General features: G+C 40.2%; 1 protein-coding gene across 2 annotated transcripts in view; it reads right to left on the bottom strand.

The window, feature by feature from the left end:
• The window catches only part of LOC124612805 (protein HBS1), a 194,621-nt gene that overhangs the window by 162,655 nt on the left and 15,871 nt on the right, over positions 1-16,095 (bottom strand). The window lies entirely within an intron of this gene.

A 16,095-nucleotide genomic window follows, 5' to 3' on the forward strand; every position in this document is an offset into this window, starting at 1 on the left:
AAAAGACTGGAAGTAATCAGATGACATTATATGAAAATTCTACAGTTCAACAGATAAGAAACTTATTAACATCTGCCATTAAGTGCAATCACAGTGTGAGAAACACCAGTTATTAGCAATGTAAAGATACCAATGTTTGAGAAAACTTAACCTTCTTGAAGTTGATCTGTGACAAATCTACTGTACATTGTAGATTAGATACTTCGAAATACATAACTAGTTCTAATTTGATTACAGAACTGGAAAGCACCTCTGACTTCAACAATTACACAAAGGACAGTCTCTTTTTATAACTATGTTAATTACAGAGATATCAGTATGACATTGCTTTTCTAATCAAACTACTGTAATTTCTGCTTTTAGTATAGTATATTTGCAATAGACAAATTCATCAACATTTCACTCTTCAAAATCTAATTTCAAAGTAATTACAGTATTTACAACTTAGGAATCATCTGTTTTGCACATGCAACCACATGCTGTCTTATAAGGAAGTGATTTCATACCCAAGTATGACACATCTGATATATAGTAAATTGTGTTTTGCACTGCTGTGATAGTAGTATAAAAGGGGAACAGAAAAAAATGTAGTTTTCATTCTATCTGGGTCACTCATGTATGTCCAATACTGATTAGTTTGGGGGAGGGGCAGAGGGGGAACAGGACAAACTAGATATGCTACTTCCTTACAGAAAGTGCAAAAAGAACACAAAGAGAACAACCGAGTTGCTGATACAAACCTACAATCACTGACCAACAAGAAAGGCAATTCAACAACTGTGCAAAAAATTGTTAGTGGAAGGTCACTCTAAAACTATGCAGAGAGTAAGCAGCAAGCCTGCAATCAGCAGAGTAAATGAAATACAACATTTTGGCAGTTCTTGCTGATAATCCACATGTTAGCTCCACGGAAACTGTAAGTGCCTCCGGAGTGTATCAGCTCATCACTGTTTACATTTTATTTGCAAACAGCTAAATGTATAACAATCTTTTCGTTGTGCCTTTCTACATTTCAACATGTCAACGTGTCATCTTTATGGAGAGAAGCAAATCTATCCCGTTTATAATGTCGTTGGTAATAGAAACTTTGAGTTTACATGGTTTGAAAGTTGATATTAATATTTCTGTAATTAATATACCTATGAAAGTAGAGAATTTACCATAAAGTGAGGACTTTTTCACAATTCATTTGGGTGAAAAACAAATTACTATATCTTAGACAGTTCTGGAAATATCTGAGGTGAACAGCTCAGCTGTATAATGCTCAATGTGTTATAAGATGGAATCAAAGAGGATCTCAATATGTTCCTAAGGAATCCTGCTTCAAATGCTTTGTACACAAATCTAAAGAGCAACATCAACTGAGGTGGCTGGTGAAACAGCACAAGCTTAGGCAAAGGAGCTCGATGCCGTAAAGCAGGCTACTTGCAGCAATCTGCTAGCAAAGCATTGTGCCAAGGCATCTGCCGGGTATCGCCATCTGCCTGCCAGTCAGTGCCTAGCCAATTACTAAAATCAGCGACCCTACGGCACCTGTCAAACATATTATTTGAAGCAGCAACACTACATCAAACCCACTTTGGTACATATAAATAGTGGCCCTCTGGCCAGGGTAGTCATCCACTGAAGCAGCAAGTCAATGAGTGGCCAACTGTCTACAGTGTCATACTCCACCGCACAGCCATTATCTTGACAAGACTGCCTTCCAAGGAGACCAGCTACAGTCTGATGAGCTATGGGTTGTACTAAGCCCCTCCTAACCATCAAGCCAATGGGGCACTTGCCAGCATCAGTTGGTGCCAGCCGGCCTCCAGTCCAGGGTTCGATTCCCAGATCTCTGTACCTGTTAATTGCCACAGCTGGGTGGGATTCAGAACTTAGTGGACTCTGTCAGCCTGCCTCACCAGCCGTGACATTGCTCGGCCACAGCCGGGATCACCGACTGTGCACGTCATGCCACGTCTGGGCTACACTAGCATAGCAGCAGCCAGAGTCTTACTGTAATGCTTCGGGACCTGTGACTCGACACCCACCTTCCAGGGATGCTACTTGCAAGTCCGAGTTGTACAGTGTGAACAAAGGAAATGGATGTTTTTCACTACTGAATAACTGAAACCTGGTTATATTTTTTAATAATATTGCATTCACAAATAGTACTTTTGTCGCCTTTTTGAAATCTACATATGTTAATTATGTCTGGAAAATAATGTTATTGAGATGATGACTTTGCCGGACACAAATTTCGTTTCCCTCCTGAAAATTTCGCACGGTTCACTCCGACATTTCATTCGGCACAGTTTCAATTTCCTGATGAATGGAAATCCTGAGGTCATTGACTGTGCTGGGCTGGTTTACATACACTCGTGATTTCAAGTAGCCCCACAAAAAACAAGTAACAGATCGAGAAATCCAATGAGTGTGTGTGCGTGTGGGGGGGGGGGGGGGGGGGGGGGGCAATGACATCACCATATCGTGAAATGACATGTCTGGGAACAACAGCCATACCACTTCCATAGATGCTCTTGCTGTGTGAGCTGTGGCACCGTCCTAGTGAAACAGATTTCCCTCTTGTTCAGTCAATGCCTTTGAAGTTCTGGATGAAGAAAGTTTTTTAACATTTCCAATTTGGAGATACCACATCACACTTCTACATTTTCTGCACATTAACATAAACATCCAGATGAAAGTGGGCTTCATCACTCATGAATGCTGGGACATATGCTCTTCCACGAAAACAGTGTCCATTATGCCACAAAATTCTCCACACTGCGCAAAATCAATTTCACTTAGTTGCTCAACAATCATTATTTTGTATGGGTGAAAACTAAGATCAACAAGTAAGATGCAATGAAGAGAATGCCGCAACACACCCAGCGAGACAGCTTGTTGTGCACCGGATCATGGAGGACTAGCAAGAACAGCCATTCTCAATCTAAGTTTCCCCGAGTTTGAACTGAATGGGGAAGATGAAGTGGTTTTTTTTCCATCACAGTTCCAATACATCTAAATGCTGCAACACATCAGAGCACAGAGTTTTGATCTGGGACCGCATCTCAATGTACGACATTAAACTTTCAATAGAAAAGATGTTGAACCCTGACCACGGAAAGCGCAGGTGACTCCAGTATATAAGAAAAGTAAAAGAACGGACGCATAAAATTACAGACCAATATCCCTATCTTCTGTTTGCAACACAATCGTTGAACATACTCTCAGTTCGAATACAATCAACTTTCTTAAGACTAAGAAGCCTATGTTCACGAATCAGGATGGGTATAGAAAGCATCAGTTGTGCGAAACTCAGCTTGCCCTTTTTCCACATGATATACTGAGAACTATGGATGAAGGGCAACAGGCAGATTCCATACTTATAGATTTCCAGAATGAATCTGACACCATACCCCACTGCAGACTGTTCCAGATCTTGTCTCTGACATTAAGCACGACAGTCAGACCTATTTATATCAAGATACTGGGGCAACTCAGCAACCAGATGATGTTCTGAAGGACAAAAGCAGTCGTGACACAATAAAAAATTAATATAAGTTGAAAAATACCAGGTATGTAATCTGTGTGTAGATTACAAAAAAAATTGTTTGTGAGTACCCAAAACTAATAAATTCTGAACGTATTTCGGACAAAAAGAAAATTAGCCGCAAACCATACAATACCTAATGTATTTCGTCACAGAAGCACACTGACACAGAATTACAAAAATAATATGTCAAGAAAACTATATTCTAGATTGCCAATCTAGATTTCTCAAACAAGGAACTGCGACAAATTGACCGCCACAAAATTTCTTGATGGAACTGCCACATATATTTGCCTCCAAACTGAGAAACAGCAATTTTGTCATCATCTCATGCTTGCCACACATGACACTTTACAAATCCAGCCAGCAAGCCATGCAGTTGCAGAAATGTGTTGGTGCTGGCCATATCATTGCCCGTAGAGACATTTGATGAACAGCTATTATCAGTGTTGTCACAAGTTACCCAGGTGAAATTCCCTGATTTCCATACAGGTTTTAGCTATTGTCCATGACAAATTTTGAGATCTCAAAAATATGTAGTGACTTCTGTATTTTATCCCCATGTGAGTAAAAATCTTAAGTACTAACATCAACATATTTTGTAATGAACTGTTTCTAGATGGAGAAAGCAAGCCGAATGGTATGTGTGTTTCACTAAAATGTGTGTTTCACTAAGACCACTGTTGTTGTTTTATTTCAATAATACAAAACGCATTTGGTGACAACAATACACATTTCATTGTAGTCGCAAGACAGATTTAAATACTTTCACTGTTTTCAGAAATAACTTCAGAAAAAAGTAGGCCTCTTTAAATAAGTGTATAAGGCAGGGAAAAGTTATGTAAACCAACACATAAGGTGACTGCCAACAAAATGTTGGTTCTACTATGATCGTTATTGTCAGTTATTACCCACTGTGTTATGTGTACTGTTTTACAGGTATTGTGTAATTTTTCTTTCGAGAAATACGAGCACATAGCGTACAAACCGACAGCAACTGCCACAAATGTCGTCGTCTTATCGTCCATACAATCTAATACATTAACTACTTCCAAAGTGCCAAAATGTACTACAATAAATAAAATGTCTATAAAACACTGCACTGCACAATTTACTTGGGGTGAAAGCTGCAATTCCTGACATCCATCGCCCTTGGCCTCTGACCTTCCGAGGAGCACTGCAGTCCTGGGTCGACGAATAAACCCTGAAAATCTGCCACATTATGCCACAAAGAGGCAGATCCAGTCTCTGGACAGATCGGCGAGACTAGATCTGACGGCACGGTCTGCACATTAGTGGGAAACGACACGTTTCAGATCAGCAGGCCCTATCCGTTAGAGATAGCTGCAGAAATGGCCTACGATTTTCGCCTGTCACGGAAATCCACTCACTTGGCCAGCTACTCATGAGTTACCAAGAGCATGTTGATGAGATGAGGCCGCAGTGATCAATCCATGCAACAGATAACTTGTGTGAATACTCTGAGAATCAATAATAATGATGATAGGTAACAATTCACCATAAAGATGATCACTGAGCCGCAGACAGGCATATAGAAAAGATAATCACAACTAAGTTTTCGACCTCAGTCTTTGTCAGAAAATAAGAGTGCACACACACATTTACACAACACAATCACTCACATACAGCTGATGCACACATGACCATCATCTCCGGCTCCTGTGTCTACAGCCTCTGAGAATCAGAACCAAACAAACCAGTCCTCATGCCTCCCTGCCTCTCGTTGGCAACTGCCAGGCTAGTGGCAAAAGTGGTGACAGCACTGACTGCAAGCTGAGGGAATTGGTAGGAAGGCATACACTCTCAGCTGCACCCAGCCAGTGATGATGCATCACATCTCAGTAAACAAACTATTTCATCTACTGACACAAAAATGAAAATTTTCCAGTTTTTTTCCAAATTTCCCTGATATGCCATGACTTCCTAAACTTGTGGCAACTCTATATTATATTTCTTTATAATATCTAAGACTACTACTAATATTACCAAATCACAAAACAAAGGACTCTCTATTATCTAGCTTGAATTGCAACCATTTTATAACAACACAACAACAAAATTTCAAAACATCAACATTACACACGAGAGAGTACCATTACATGCTATCAAATATATTCTTCAAACATGCCACATTTAAAATACACCACCCCAGCATGAGGCACATAACATAACACTGATATGTCAAATATAAAAGCTGAGGCCCAGCACCATATGTCTCGGTTGATCCAAAGGTAGGCTTACCATATGCCTAGAACTAACTCAAACAGTCCTGGTTTCTAGAGCTGTCTGGGGTAATGAGGTTGCAAAAATGTCTGGAGTTTGAGAATTTTATGACTTTTAAGTATTTCTTAAAATTATAGACCTATATGTTCAATACCTCGTTTTCAAATGTTCTCTCATGGATGTGCCTCTGTCCTTGCAGCAAGTGCTGATGTCAATGGTGAGGCAAGGCTACCAGTTTCATCACAACTTTTCACTTTATCACTTGGCAACATAATAGGGGCAATGTGTTTATTTTGTTTTTTGATGTGAAGTAACTAATTCATGTACATGTTTGTAATCATTTTTGCTCTCTGTTTTTTGTCTCACTGTTTAGCAATGGAAGAAAAAAGTGTTTGTTTAATGTTACGCTGTAACAGAAATACAAATTTTTGAAATTATGTAATGACAGTAACAACAAGGAACTGAACTGGCAGACTCTTGAAGACAGATTTAAACTATTCCAAGAAAATCTGTTAACAAAGTTTCAAGAACTGTCATTAAATTATTACTCTAGTGATATACTACAACCCCCAAATATTGCTCACAAAGGTACCATGAGGTTAAGATTAGAATAATTACTGCACAAATGGAACATACACTCTACCATGCTACTCACAGTGGTTTGCAGAGAATAGATGTAGAATGAATGTATTTATTGCACAGTACCTGACGGTAAATTTTCTGTTGCACATAAAGCAAAGTGTGGTATTAAATACCATGTGAAAGGAGCTAAACATAGGGGTGTCATCACTGGAACTGTTTCACCAAACAAGAGAGATTTTTTTGGACGTTAATTTTATCGCAGTAACAGAATATTTCATACATATTCTGCATTAATTTGTCAATTACAAACAAGAAAAATCCAAAAATTTCTAACATCTGTTGCCAAATATTTGATATTCACTCTAAAAGAAAATAATAATGTTAAGAAACAAAAATTCTTCTCATTTATAGACAGTTTTTTATAATTTGTGTCCAATACTTTTGGTTGTGGACACACAGTTTGATAAAGTTGCTAACTTTCAGTGAATATGTTTATAAAGTGAATTGCCTGGTCTGTTTTAGAAGAGAGTGCATTAGTTGTTAACTAAACTATAATAGATTCTGTATATACTGATAATTTACTCACTGAACACACATTGCTGAAGCAGGTAATTCAAAACCAGGTTCTGTAAAAGTACCAGATGCTATTTAAGAAATGTGGAAAACAACTTTTCAGCTGTTTCAAAAGACTGACATTGCATGTTGCAATACTTCTAAAATGGTTAAGTTTGTGAATTTTTTTCAATTTTGGTGAATATTTGGTCTGTATAATGGGCGTAGACCTTCGGTATCTACCATTAAATGTCTGCTAATTCAGACATTTCTTGTTGTGGAGTTTATGATGTAATTAACATGTTGACTGCAGCATGCACAGTAATGGATGTTTCACTAACGAGCTGATGGGCACATGATAGAATGCATAAGAGGCTCTGACTTGGCCACTGCTTCCCTCGTGACAGTCGGCATGTTAAAATGAAACCAAGGATTTCTAAAAAAAAAAAAAAAGTGAAAAATACAACTGAATAAATGAAGCTTTGTGTTTCAAAAAACTATTAAGCCTTTTGGGCAACTTCAAGTATATATCCTGGGTTGGGCACTAAAAAATATGGTAACATGACCTGGATTGGACTCAAAAAAATATGGTGAGCCTACCCTTGGGCAAAGCCGAAGATTGCGATACCACCCATCGGCTTTCACCCATGACATCACCAAGGTGGCAGAACACTATTCCTAAATTAGCACCCATGAACTCATTCCCCACATGAAAAGACACACTACTATTAAAAACATTTAATAGCAGAAATAACTATAACAGCTGTTGAAATTTGGTGTTTTGGCTGGGGACAAACTAAATGTATGAGCCATTCCATGTCAAATCAACACACTTTAAATAAAAATTGTACCTCACCATTTCAGATTTTGCTAAAATTTGGTATACTCATGGGTGTGGAGACTAAGAAAAATACCAAATTGCAATTTTTTATCTCAGAGCATTTCTGAAATACAGCTATGTAAAATTTTCAGAAACTGTCCAAAAAAAAAAAACATGAACAGACTTTTTAAAATCAATCTAGAAATTCGAACAGTCCACGGGTGTACTGCTGGTCCATAGTGCCCAATGGGTACAATATTTCAGCGATAAGACATGTCGCCATCATCAGGTGTGCTGATGAACTGAGCTCCTGGGGATGGGTGGCCACGCACCTGATGATGGCGACATGTCTGATCGCTGAAATATTGTGCCCGTTGGACACTATGGACCGGCAGTACACCCGTGGACTGTTCCGAGCAAGAAATACACTGGGGAATCAAATCTAGAAGTTGTCCAAATTGAGCTAGAGTGCGGGGGAAAGGAGTCATTTTGCAGCATTTTTATGCTGTTTCCAGTGAAATACAACGCAACATAAACGTTAATCAAAATTTTGACTTAATGTTTTTCCAGAAGTACATAATATAAATTTTTCAAAATATTTCCATACATGCTTCATACTGTTGTAAATCACATGGCAAAATATAAATATGAGATGATGATAGTCTCTTTGCTTAAAAAATTATTCCCGAATTGTTTTTCACTAACAGCACCATTTTCACAAAACCTGCCTTTAACAAATAGGAATTAATTTAAAATATATGGAAAGGTAACTAAAAAATATCAGAAATATCAAAATATCATTATCTTAGAACAAAACCAATCAGCATATTCTATAATTAAGCTGATTGCTTACTTCAATTTTATACAATTTAAATTGATAGCCCATTAACTGGCAAAACAAATATATTGAACACGGGACCTATAACTGTAAATTTAAATATTGCTTTTAAAAAAAAGTGTAAGTACTGATGTAATAGTTCTGGTCTACATTAATGAAAATGTACATTCAGTTTCCACAGACTTGAGTCATTGTATGTAGGCTGAGCAACTTGGTTCCTGTATGAGTATACGTGCTGCGCACAAGTTGAAACAGCACAGTCTGCATCCACCACACACATGCTGTCCATACATCACTCAGTGACCAGAGCCTTTGCCGAGACAATGCATTCTGTATTGTTTCTCCTAAGGTGGATAATTAATTATTTTATATTAGAATTCCTAAGCCATTATAGTGTACCAAGGTATCAGTATGAAGCAGTTACTACCTCTATATTGAACAATTATGTAAATATATTCCAGTGGAACTTGGTGTTTTTAACAGTTAATTTATGAGTAAAACTATAACCTGAATGAATGTTTTAAGTGATTTTTTTTTTTTTTACTATATGGAACCAAGCAAAAAGTGCTCTGTTGTAATCCTCTGAAGAAATCAAACCATTTTATTGAAAAAAAAAAACTGAGAGATATCACAGCGTGGAAGCCCGAGTCATTTGCACAAATACTTAATGGTTCCATGATTTGTGATAAAGGTAGGAAAGATGAAACCAAGCTGAAAAATACAGAGAAGATTATGCTGTTTCAGAAATGCCCTTAAAAATTTGGCTTGAAGAAGCTTTTACAATCAAAGGAATACAGCAATTTCACGCATTCATTCCTAACACTACATCAAAGTTATTAGTGAAACACTTTTCAGATGCTGTGTAGGTGTAGGAGACGGAAGTAACTACACCATCAGACAAACTGAAGTTACAGGATATTTCAGACTACATCACCACTTTGTCTGACAATGATGGGTGCATTTTACAAAAAAAAAATGAAGAAGTTGATAAAAACGGAAATGCTGTGTGGCTAGGGCCTCCCGTCTGGTAGACAATTCGCCAGGTGCAAGTCTTTCGAGCTGATGCCACTTCGGTGACTTGCGTGTCAATGGGAATGAAATGATACCAGGGGTGGACAAAGAACTTGATGAAAAGTGGAAATACGTTTTCTTCATCCATTTGGACCAGCTACATCACTCTTCTATCCTACACATTTGGTGTCCTGTGGGTGTCAGTTTTTGGCTGGTTGGATGGATGATTAAAAGGGACCAAACTACTTTGTCATCAGTCCCTTTTTCCTAGAAGACACAGGTCTACATGATTGTACATGAGAGATGGCGTATCACACAAAACCCCAAGAACTACCATAAGTCAACGAAGGCTAGATACGGGACAAAAAAGAAGAAAGGAGGGATATAGGAAGAAAGGCAGGTGAGATGCCCTATCTAGGGAGCAGCCAGAAACCCTTGAAAGCAGAATGCAATGAAGTGACATACGAGTCTCTATAAAAAATTCCGGAATATTCGTAATTTCGATCCAGTGGTGTGTTGGAGCGAAATGCAGTGTACACCCCAGCACACACCTGTGTTTAATGTGTCGCTGCTGGAAGTTTCATTATTGTATGTCTGTTAGTTATTGTTCAGTGCTGTACTGAGTAGAACATTGTGTTGCACAGTTTGCAAATTTTGAGATGGCAGAGTTAGAGAATCAAACGTGTTTGCATTAAATTTTACATAAAACACAAGGAAACCCTTACAGAGACACACCAAATGATGCTGGAAGAGTGCTTATACGGTATTCGGTGTTATGAATGGTTCACACAATTTAAAAATGGCCAGATGGAAGTTAAAGATGACCCTCATCCAGGACACACTTCGTCTCTACCAGTGATGCTCATCTCAGGAACATCTAAGAAACTGTGAGTGCCAATTGGAGACCAACTGCCCGAGAGATTCCAGAAGAATGTAATACTTCAGTTGGTTCATGTCATGAAATCTTGACACAGCATCTCAGAATGCATCGTGTTGTTGCCAAGTTCGTCGCACTGCTCATGAGTCAAGACCAGAAAGACATTCATCTCTCAATCTGTGAAAAGCTTTTGGATCATGTCAATGACAACAGGATATCCCTTAAGAGAATCATAATTGGTGATGAGACGTGAGTCTATGGTTATGATGTTCAGACCAAGGTTCAATTTTCATAATGGATTTGGAAAAATTCTCAAAGACCATAAAAATCTCGTCAGGTCAGGTCAAATGTTAAAGACATGCTGATAGTTTTCTTTGAGTTTGAAGGATTAGTCCATTGTAAATTCATACTGCAGTGAGAAGCTTAATTGATGGTAATATCGGGATGCCTGCAACAAAATGTGAGAAGGAAATGGCTTGAAATGTGGTGAGACTATTTATGGCTCTTACATCACAATAACACACCTGTACATTCATCCTTATTGGTGCGTGACTACTGTGCTGCCTCATCCTCTGTACCTTCCAGGCCTTGCCCCTGAAGACTTTTTTTGTTTCCAACGTTGAAAACCCCATTAAAAGAGACAGAAATTTGCAACAACAGATGAGATGAAAGAATATTAGCAGACAGCGTTTCGTACGATCCAGCACAAGGCATACCAAGACTGCTTTTGGAAGTGGAAACAGGGCTGGGAGCAGTGTGTTGATTGTATGAGTGAGTGTTTCAAAGGAGACAATGCACAGTAAGTAAAGAAAAGCATGGAGAAGTTTTGTGGCCAAGGCTCCGGAATTTTTTGAACAGGGCTCAAACGTCCCCCAGCAACTGCCACTTACCAGACGTACGCCACTCCTAAACTGTCTAGGAAAGACTACCAACATGGACAGAGCAAGAGAAGCACAGACGAGCACACTAGAGGGGTGAAGAAGAGTATAAGAAGGCAACAGACTGTTCTACCAACCCCTCAGTGGGCCCGATAAGGTTAAGTCTAACCCCACAGTTGTATATCAGATCCAGTATGCACCGTGCTGAGGGTGATGTCGAACCATATGGCAGACTCTCATAATCAAGATGTTATTGTATCAGGGCTTTGTAAAGCTGCAGAAGTCTAATGCAATCTGTACCCCAGCTGGTGTGACTCAGATAGAACAGTGTATTGAGGAGCAACCATCACTTTCATTTGAGCTAGTGAAGACAGGGGATTCACATCAAACGAGCATCAAAGACCAATCCTAATAAACAAGTCTCCACCACATTCAGTAGCTTGTCGTCAAGGTAAAGTTCTGGCTGTGGGTGAACAGTATGACGTCGAGAGAAGTGCACAATATGAGTTTTGGCAGCTAAAAACCGAAATCCATGGGTGAGAGGCCAAGACTGCACATTTCGTATGGCACACTGCAGCCATCGTTCAGCAATACCCACACCAGAGGAGCAATAGTAGAGGCAAAAGTCATCAGCACACAACGAGGGCGATACTGAGGACCTCACAGTTGCTGTTAGGCCATTAATGGCTACTAGAAAGAGAGGGGATCCCATACACTTGGATATAGGGGGTACAGTGGAAAGCACCAACTTTAACCCGGAAAGAACAGTGCGACAAGAAGTTCTGGATAAAAATTGGGAACAGATCCTAGAGTCACCACTAGGTTAAGGCACCAAGGACGTGGTGTCGCCATGTGGTGTCATAAACTTTTTGCAGGTCAAAATGGAAACTATAAGGTGTCGGCATTGGGCAAAAAGCTGTTCGGATGGCAAGCTTCAGGTATGAAACATTATCAATAGTGGAATGGCCTTGGCGGAAACCATCCTTGGATCGAGCCAGAAGACCCTGAGGCTCAAGGAGCCAAGCCAACACAGCTGCGGGCTCACCATGCATTCAAGCAACTTACAGAGCACATTGGTGAGACTGTTCCTGCTGCTAATAAGGTGAGTACACCGTTTGTTTATCACATGTTTTTATGAGCTTCAAACAGGAGCAACTTCTTTTCAGTTACCTCTGTAGTTACTAGTTTATTTTTGTAATTTCTTGTGTTTGAGTGCTTACTAGGAGCAACCTACCATTTTAAAAACAGTGTAGCGTACAGTACTGCCGTTGCTATCGACCATCGTATCCACCCTCATATCATACACGCTTTTGTTCGTTTTGCATACAACAACTCAGTGTCGGTTAGACCAGCAGTGAGAGAGCACTCCGAGTTCCTGCTGCAAATAAGGTGAGTACACCATTTATTTATTACGTATCTTTACGAGTTTCAAACAAGTGCGAGTTCAGAAATGGATAGGCACTGTGATTGCTGTGCACAGATGCGAGCTGAGTTGGCGACCCTTTGCTCACAGCTCCAGGCAGTGTTGGCTTCCGTCACACAGCTTGAGGCTGTTGCCAAGGGGCATCACTGTGGGGGGGGGGGGTCAGACGCGGGGATGCGAGGGAAGTAGAGCACGACCCATGTGTCCCCCAATCAATCCACTGCTGTGGCCGCGCCAGGTACTGCCTGAACTAAAGTTGACCCCACAACCGTGGTCGAGTGGGAGATCATTCCAAAGCCTGGCAGGCAGCAAAAGACTTTCCGTGCGGCTGATCGTAGGACCACCCAGTTTGTTTGATGAACAGGTTTTGGGCTTAATCTGTGGCTGATGAAGTCTCTGAGCCGGATGCAGTCGTCCAATCAGTTCCAGAGGAAGCTTCTCGGCCCGCTAGGTATGGGCATTCGCAGAGGACAGAGGGTGGGTTTGCTGGTAGTTGGGAGCTCCAACATTAGGTGTGTAATGGGCCCTTAGTAACATGGCTGCCAAGAGGGGGGGGAGGGGGGGGGGGGGGGGGAAGGAAGACTGTGTGCACTCCGTATGCATACTGGGGGGAGTCATTCCATATGTGTAAAGGGTGCTTCCAGATGCCATGAAGAGTACGGGGTGCAGCCAACTGCAGGTGGTGGCCTATGTCAGTACAAATGACATGTGTCACTTTAGATCGGAGGAGATTCTCTCTGGTTTCCGGCGGCTAGCACAAATCGTAAAGACTGCCAGTCTTGCTTCCGAGATTAAGGCGGGGTTCACCATCTGCAGCATCATCAACAGAACCGGCTGTGGTCCATCGGTGCAGAGCTGGGTGGAGGGTCTGAATCAGAGGCTCAGGCAGTTCTGTGACCTTGTAGGCCGCAGATTCCTTGACTTGCGCCATTGGGTGGTGGGTATCCGGGTTCCGCTTAATAGGTCTGGAGTCCACTGTACACAGGAAGCAGCTACATGGGTAGTGGGGGCTGTGTGGAAGGGACTGGGTGGTTTTTTAGGTTAGAGGGTCTCAGGAAACCACAGAAAGGGCATCCATCTAAAAGGGGGCAGGTAAAACACAGTAAGGTAGTGGTAGAAACAATCGGTATTATAGTTGTATATTGTCGTAGCTGTGTTGGAAAAGAACCAGAGCTCCAAGACCTAATAGAAAGCACTGAAGTTCAAGTAGTTATAGGTACAGAAAGCTGGCTAAAGCCGAAATTAGTTCAGCCGACATTCTTTCAAGCGATCTAAGAGTGTTCAGAAAGGATAGATTAAATACAGTTGGTGGTGGAGTATTTATTGCTGTCAGAAGTAGTTTGCCTTGTAGTGAAATTGAAGTAGGTAGTTCCTGTGAAATAGTATGGGTAGAGGTTATACTTTACAATCGGACTAAACTATTAACTGGATTTATTTACCGACCCCCCAACTCAGAAGATGTAGTTAATGAACAGTTCAAAGAAAACTTGAGTCTCATTACAAATAGGTACCCCACTCATACAAATATAGTCGGTGGCGACTTCAATCCACCCTCGATATGCTGGAAAAAATATATGTTTAAAGCCGGCGGCAGGCATAAAACATCATCTGAAGTTGTACTGAATGCTTTCTCAGAAAATTATTTTGAACAATTAGTTCATGAGCCCACCTGAATTGTAAATGTTTGTGAAAGCATACTTGACCTATTTGCAACAAATAAACCTGGACAAATGGGGAGTATCATGATGAATGCAGGGATTAGCGACCACAAGGCAAGCTCCCAACTACCAGCAAACCCACCCTCTGAATACCATAGCATCCACAACTATCAAAAAGAAATACAAAGTACATCTATTAAAAAAAAAAAAAACAATAAAAATCCTCTTAATACCTTTTTAAGAGACAGTCTCCACTACTCCTGATCTGATCACGTAAGGGTAGAAAAGATGTAGAATGATTTCAACGAGATAGTATCGACGGCAATTGAGAGATATACACCACATAAATTAATAAGTGATGGTACTGATCCCCCATAGCACACAAAACAGGTCATATCACTGTTGCAGAAGCAACGAAGAAAGCATGCCAAATTTAAAAGAACGCAAAATCCCGAAGACTGGCAAAGTTTTGCAGAAGTTCAAAATATAGCGCATGCTACAATGCAAGATGCTTTTAATAATTTCCGCAATGAAACTCTGTCTTAGAATCTGGCAGAAAAACCAAAGAGATTCTGGTCATATATATAAAGCACACCAGTGGCAAGACTCGATCAATACCTTCACTGCGCAATAACAACGGTGAAGTCACTGATGACAGTGCCACCAAAGCAGAGTTATTAAACATGAGTTTCCGAAACACCTTCACCAAAGAAGACGGAGTAAATATTCCCGAATTCCGATCAAGAACAACTGCAAAGATGAGAAACACAGAAGCAGATATCCTCAGTGTAGCAAAACAGGTTAAATCAATTACTAAAGGCAAGGCTTCCAGTCCAGATGGTATACCTGTTAGGTTCCCTTCAGAGCATGCAGATGCAATAGCTCCATATTTAGCAATTATATATAACCGCTCGCTCACAGAAAGTTCCATACCTAAAGACTGGAAAGTTGCTCAAGTCATACCAGTACCCAAAAATGGAAATAGGAGTAATCTGCTGAATTACAGGCCCATATCACTAACATCGATTTGCAGTACGGTTTTGGAAGATCCACTGTATTTGAACATTATGAAGTACCTCGAAGAAAACTATTTACTGACACATAGTCAGTACTGATCCAGAAAATATCAGTTCTTGCGGAATAGAGCTAGCTCTTTATACCCATGAAGTAGTGAGTGCTATCGACAGGGCATGTCAAATTGATTCCATATTTTTAGATTTACAGAAGGCTTTCGACACCATTCCTCACAAGCGTCTTCTAACCAAACTGTGTGCCTATGGCATATCACCTCAGTTGTGCGACTGAATTCATGATTTCCTGTCAGAAAGGTCACAGTTCGTAGTAACAGACGGAAAGTCATCAAGTAAAACAAAAGTAATATCTGGCATTCCCCAAAGAAGAGTTATAGTCCCTCAATTGTTCCTGATCTATGTTAACGACATAGGAGACAATCTGAGTAGCCCTCTTAGATTATCTGCAGATGATGCTGTCATTTACCATCTTGTAAAGTCATCAAATGAAAAATGAATTGCAAAATGATTTAAATAAGATATCTGTGTGGTGCAAGAAGTGGCAATTGGCCCTGAATAAATAAAAGTGTGAATTTATTCACATGAGTACTATAAGAAATCTGCTAAGTTTTGATTATACGATAAGTCACACAAATCTGAAGGCTGT

The sequence above is a fragment of the Schistocerca americana genome, chromosome 4 (assembly GCF_021461395.2).
Source record: "Schistocerca americana isolate TAMUIC-IGC-003095 chromosome 4, iqSchAmer2.1, whole genome shotgun sequence".
Taxonomy (NCBI): Eukaryota; Metazoa; Arthropoda; class Insecta; order Orthoptera; family Acrididae; genus Schistocerca; species Schistocerca americana.